At 33.1% G+C, this 7153-nt stretch overlaps 1 long non-coding RNA gene across 1 annotated transcript; it reads left to right on the forward strand.

The window, feature by feature from the left end:
* Positions 1 to 808: 808 nt before the first annotated feature.
* On the forward strand, positions 809 to 5028 carry LOC117281362 (uncharacterized). The gene is made up of 3 exons (XR_011409436.1): positions 809 to 953; positions 4502 to 4614; positions 4702 to 5028. It is a non-coding gene; the product is annotated as an uncharacterized lncRNA (long non-coding RNA).
* The last annotated feature ends 2125 nt before the right edge of the window (positions 5029 to 7153 follow it).

Raw genomic sequence — 7153 nt, forward strand, 5'->3', positions numbered from 1 at the left:
CAATCTGAGAAGTATAGAAAAACCTTTCTAATATATAAAAAGGGTAACCCTTTGGGTTTGAGTTCGACTTTTTGAAAGGGAAAATGAATTTCTAGATCTTAAATCAAAGGCCAAAAGTGAGTTAGATCATTAAAATACTTTTTAAAATGGTAAAAACGTCCTTCAACTATAAGGGACAACTATATGTTTTATCAAGCAAAAAGTGGAAATACCTAAAAGTACTCAATAATGGTGTATAGAAATGAGTAGTACTCCTAATGTTTTGAGTAAGAAAATAATACATTTTGAAAACCTAATAAGTATTCTACACGAAATTGGCTAGTTGAAAAAAATCAATACTAGCACTAACATTTTTTTTATTCTTAAATAAAGGTAGTATATGTTACAATTCATACTAATTGAGGGGTTTTCTCCTTTTTATATTCAAAGTACATATAACGAACCAACTCATTTTTGCCATTGAGTATTTATAATCACTGGGTTTATTGGCCTACAAACCAAAACTAAAAAGGTTAAGAGAGATAAGTGAAATTAATTTACTCTATATAAAAAGATAATACAAAATTAGTTTTTCTTTGTGTGTGACATTCCACAAAATGCTATTTCCTATCACGTACATTAGTGTTTGTGAGGTCTCCCACTCCCCATTTCTCTCGTATGTACAGTTACTGATCATAAACTTACTTTCTAGAACACACGTAGTTCTAAAGAGCATAAACAAAGAAGATTATAACTTTAAATTTTAAAACCAAAGAGTAATTAGTATATTTCTGGTTCGCTAATTCTAATGCTTTAGAATAAGAAATGTTATTGCTAGCAAATTTCTGATAATATAATCGTTTTTTGAACCTTTATTTTGATGAGTAGATTCCAATGCAATCATCACTATCAGCTCTGATCATGAAGGTGATTCATCAAAAACTAATGGGTTGACAAGTGTTGCTGATAATGAGGTAAGTCTCTCTATATATTATGACTTGAACTGTCTTGTTAATGTGTCTTACCTTGACAAATATAGTAGATTGTGTGCTAATTAGTGGAAAGGATCTATTATATGAGTTTGAATGTTTAGATTAAGGAGCCTTTTAGTTTGCAAATATGTAGTTAAAATATAACATCGTTTAGGCTTGATACATTAATTGAACTCATTTTTAAAATTTAAATAGGTTTTTGCTCCATTTAATGAACTCGTTCTTGAAGAACAGAATAGCTAGGTTTTTGCTCCCTTTTCACTTGAGATGCTCAATTGTGAGGTTAAGGCAACGTATCTCGGCGCTACACAAATAGCGCAGGAATTCCACTAGAGAATAAGCAAGAAAAATGAATTTGATTCTTTTAAAGACGAAGTTTTCACATCAAATTGAAATATCTAAAGCCACAACAGTTTCTAAGCGGGAATGAACTTAAAACATCTTCCTCTCTACCTTGTCCTTAATTTCCTCTACCTGTTCTAAAAGATTTGTGTCTTTTATGCTTGAAAAACTATAACGGGATCAGTTTGCACTTGTTCACCATCTTCCCCTCTCATTTCAAACCATCCTTATGGAATTGACACTTGAGTGAATTTATTTTTTCAAGTCCTATTCAGTGTTCAATACCCGCTTCAGAGCCCGACTAATCTGGATTTGCGTTGGAAATTCCCACTTTGGGGATAAAACCTTTCCTATCAAAGGGTCGGGGACTTAATTTCAGAACTCGAATTCGACACGTATGGTAAGGATGATGGTAATATTTACCATCCAACCAAAACTTTTGATGGTTCGATAGTTCGGACCTCGGTCTTGACTTGAGTTAAAGTTGGATATGGTGGGTTTTTCCGCTGTTCTTAGGGTTTTGAATTTACTTCCTAATTCCTAACAAAGCTTATACCTTTACCACCTTCATCCAAGGGCTTGTGTATAGCTGAAAGGCTATTACATATTTCTTTGAATTTCTTGATGTATTCATGACTACCGTTTTTGTTCCATTTTGGTGCTATGCAATTGTTGGTTCAGTAGAGATTCCTTCTTCTTTGCTGACATGTAGGTAGTTGTCCTCAAACCAATAATAACAATAACATACCTAGTGTAATCCCATAAATGAGGTCTACGGAGAATAGTATATGAGATATTGTCCATACCTTGTATAAGGTAAAGAAGCTATTTCCGATAGACCCTCGGCTCAAATAAAAAACAAAGCAAATTTGAGAGTAGGCCATGTTGGAAATACGGGGAAAAAGAAACAATAACGACACAAAAATAATAAGATAGCCAACACAAAGGAAACAACATGTAGCATAAGAAATTACAAAATAGGATAATACGACAATAATATTAATACTACTGATACGTAGAAGGAGGAGCATATAATTGAGGTGCTCCAAACTATCACCACGCCTCTTCCACAGGAAAGTGAGACATCGTTCTTTAACTACCTACTAATCTTCTATCCTATTCCTCGACCCCCATACTCTCCTCTAGGAACATGTCCTCGGTAAGATGAAGATGTGCTATGTCCTCTTTAATCACCTCCCCCAATTCTTTTTCGGTCTAGCTACTTCTACCTCTCCTTAGACCTACTATTACCAACCTCGTACACCTCCTCACTAGGCATTTGTGAGCCGATTCCTTATTAGCACACTCCTTCCACACTGAACATTTTAATTGGGTTGGGATTTTCATTCTCTTTTTTTAATGATGTCTACAGCAGGTAGGGCATCGCCAATCACCAACAAAAAAAAAAAAAAAAAAAAGATCCTCCAATATCGATCTCTGTAAGCTGTAGCATTTGAATACATCATAAATGGTAGTTGCAGCCTTTTAAATTGAGAGGACTAATCGTGATAAGCTGATGGAGTAATGAAAGTGATAAAGTCAAAGTAGTGATTGTAGATGAAGCTATGGTTGGGAATAGCTTATAATAAAGCTTCAAGACAATGTTCTTTTTTCTTGAGCCTAAGGCTCCTATATCATGGTGAAGATTTAAATACTAGTAAAAACTAATTAGTGTAGGAAGTAATTTGGAGGAATATGTTTATCTCCAAGTTCTCTATACGGCTGAAGTAGTGTATTCATACATCTAGGTAACTGATCACAAATTTACTTCCTATATATACAATGTGTATTTAGTCGGAATCCTACATAATTGACTTCCAAATGACCAACAGTAGTGCCCGAGAGCAAATGCGAAGCCAGAATTTGAAATTTATGGTTATGGATTTATCACATAACTTATAGCTCGTCCTAGTTTCGGGGTTTGCAATTATATATTTATACATATTTAATAAATTTTCTAGTACAAATATAATGCTTAAGCAAAAGTGACTGGGTTTGGTCGAACCCGCACATAATAGACTAGCTCCGCCTCCGCCCGAGAGTATTGTTAAATAATGATTATTTGGATAATGCAGAGATAAATATATCCAATTAAGAGTAATTAAGATTCATTTAACATTCTTAAGTGACAAGCTTTACAAATAAAAGAAGAAAAACTGTATGACTTTGCATATATTCACCATCAACCTTTTGGTTGCATACCTTGTTTGTCTTATACCTTTTTTTTTTCTTTTTTGAAAATTTTAAAACTTCGACTTTATTTTTACTGCATTCTGGAAAATGTAATCGTTCCTACATTTTTTATATATTTGAATATGGATTTCTATGGAGATCTAGACGTTCTTCAACTTTCCCCATATTTGATCTTTAATTTTCAGATCAATCTTTTGACACCTATATACATCTTCCATGTTTCTGGTAATGCTGCATTATAAGTTCTTTACTATAACACTTTAAGTCTAATTAATGTAACTATTAACTATACTCTACTTGCAATTGCATGTGCTCTAGTTCTGTAATAAACTATATTACAAACTATTTGCATGCGTACGAAAGTAAATATTTTTCAATTTTTTCATGTTTAATTGACTTAACTATTTTGAAAAATATTTTTCTTCAATTGGAAGACTTTCGTACCAAAAGATTTTCAAAACTCATTTTCAACCTTCCCCACCCCACGCTCCATCCTCCACCCGCCACCACCTCCACCGACCCCCGACCCCCACTCCCTTCTACTCCCTCCACTCCCACCCCTTACCCCCACCCCACATTTTTCAAAAAATATTTTCTACTACCTAACCAAATAAAAAATAAGCAAAAAGACCACTTATTTCCAAGAAAACATCTTCCTTCACGCCAAACACACACTTTGTTATCAGTTGCTAGAAATATTACGTAGTATTTATAACTACTTGGATCATTTGGAAAACACATGTACTCAAAATAGCACCTCTACCACCATTAATGACTTTTAGTATTAAAATTATATATTTATCCTTTGGCTTGATAAAAAACAAGAATCAAAATTTACTCAAAAGAAAAGAAGAAGAAGACATAAATCACTTTATTTCCAGATATTTATTTACTTTCTTTCCTAAGATTATCCATAGTAGTAAGATAAATTTTATTTAACCTTGATTAAACAAGGTGAAGCAAAATAGCTAAAAATATATACTTTACTTTGACAGTCATTTCTCCGATTCGTCGAGTTTAGCGTAGAAGCTGAACCGGAAGACATCACAAGCCGTCCAATTGCCTCTGAGCCTGCAAAATCGCACATGATTGGTTTTCCTCCACCAAGGTAAATGCACGCACTTACATTTATAATTTTAATTTTTTCACATTTTTTAATTTTATTTTGTGTTGTTGATTTGGTACTTTATTATAGGAAAACTGAAGCAGGGAAAATGCCTTCATCAGCCGAAACAAAACCTGGAGAGAAATCAGAAGTGAGTCCGAAGAAACCTTACAGAGCACTAATGATGAGAGCTATTAATGATTATGGAGTTATGAAGGAAAAGAGGAAAAGAGCTAAAAAGTCATCAAATCCAAAAAGAAAAAGAGCAACAAAGTGAATCTCTTAATTAATTCTTCGGAGAAAACTATAATTATAGACTCTAAATTACCGAAGAATTAGTTTGTTATTTTGCATGCGGATGATAACTGCTTTTATCGGATATTAATTATCCTTTTTGTGACCTTTAAAGTCATTGAACTCATGTTGTTGTTGGAACCTTTCTGTTGAACTTTTATCTTATCATCAAATGGAGTTTTAAAAAAAAGTACTTTCACATACACAATATAGCAGTTTAATTTGTGTTTATTTTAATTATAAGTAGTTTGTTTTTGACAAAATTTTTCAAAAGTGTATGGACAAAATTAGAAACAATTTTTGTTTTTGCTTTTAAGGAGAACCTACTTTTTAAAGGTTCTTCCTGGCGCAAGAAAAAAGCTTTTACTACTAATTAGAAGAGCTTACTTAATTCAAAAGCTTGGCCATGCACCTCTCTCCAAATAAGCATTTCTAGTTTTCTAGAAATTTGGTAGATTATTATAAGTCAAAAACTATACTATGCTCCCATTTGGATATAGATTTTTTTTTAAAAAACTTTTTTCCAAAAAAAATTAAAAACATTATTTGTGGAATTTGAGCAGTTTTGAAGAAAAAATTTCAAGTTCCAAAAATTGAGTTTGGGCTAATTTTTTGGTAAAAATTTTCTTCCACTCACAAAACTTTAAATATTTTCAAGTAAAATGCATGTCATCCAAACATAACTTCAAAAAATTTCTTTTCAAATTTAACCAAATCTATATCAAACGCCTACAATATTCTTTCTGATGTTTTAATTTTACTTATGTTTAGAGTATATAATGATCTTTTCTCTCTCCCTCTCTGCAGTATAACAAATTAAAATTCTCCAGGTCCCAAGTTCTTGAGGAGAAGGCATGCATGAACACACATTTGCGAGATTTTAATTAGGAAACACACTAGAAGGAAATAATCTTAGACAACCTGCTTATTTCTAAGCAATCGTATCTTACTCTAAATGTCATCATATTATTATATACCATCACAATAAATGTTATCCACTCGATATATACTGCTATAAAAATAAAAAATATTTAGATCTAGGAAGGTCACCACTCACCAGTTGATTTGCCGATGAGAAACAAATGGAGCAAACTGCTACAATATAAATTTACACTAGTTGCCCTACGTAAGTTGTAACAAGTTTAAATTTTAAAACTAGAATTTTTACCATATAGTTAACTGTTTCTTTAAGTAACCGTACATTAGAAAAGAAAAGAAAAAGTCAAACTGAAAAAATTGTTCAAGAATGTTAACAAGAAAAATTACAAATAGATGAAATTAGTAGGGGATAATAAAGGGCTAACGTGGACCGAAGACGTGCAAAGTCTAATGCAGAGATTAAGGCAGTTTTTTTTTTTTTTTTTTTTTTTAATCAGAACAAAGAAACTGTCACGACCCCAAATTCCCTCCGTAGGATGTCGTGATGGCACCTAGTCTCTAAGACTAGGTAAGTCTATCAATACAGAATAACAATAGAAATATGAAATAAATAAATTTGCAAACTCACATAATTATAACTCCCAAAACCCGGTAGAAATAAGTCACAAACTTCTAAGACTTTATCTTCAATGTCTCTATATAAGTCAGAGTCTAAGAAAAATAAGGAAACAACTATTTTGGCTGGTAGGATGTACCTGGATCTGCACAAAAAAGATGCGCAGAAGCGTAGTATGAGTACACCACAGCGGTACCCAGTAAGTGCCAAGCCTAACCCCGATAGAGTAGTGACGAGGTCAGGTCAGGCCCTACTGGAATAATAAAAGACATGGTGAAATGTATAACATTATAATAAAAATAAAATGACAATGGAAATGAATCAAGTAAATAATATGTCACCATTTAACTACACAGAATAAGGGCAAATAATACCTCGCGGAAACAAAACAAAAATTTTCAACTTTAAGAAAATCACAACAATAATCAAAGGCAACTGCGGACATAAATAAATATCAACAAGGGCACTCCCGAGGTGCCGCCTCGTAGTCCCAAATCATAAATAAATTCACAATAGCTCATTTCCTTATATCACCGCGGGAGCCTTCACAATTTATTTTAAAGAAAATATTTTTCCCAAAATAGCATCCCGCGTTTTAGCCATCCTTATCACACTGCATGACTTCTAGTAGTTCCCCTACTAGCCACGCGTATCAAGCCACCCTTATCTCACCGCATGCGTTTCAACACCCAGACTTTATACCACCGCATGCGTATCAATATCACAATATATCACAATTTGCACCTCAAGTGC

The sequence above is a fragment of the Nicotiana tomentosiformis genome, chromosome 1 (assembly GCF_000390325.3).
Source record: "Nicotiana tomentosiformis chromosome 1, ASM39032v3, whole genome shotgun sequence".
NCBI lineage: Eukaryota > Viridiplantae > Streptophyta > Magnoliopsida > Solanales > Solanaceae > Nicotiana > Nicotiana tomentosiformis.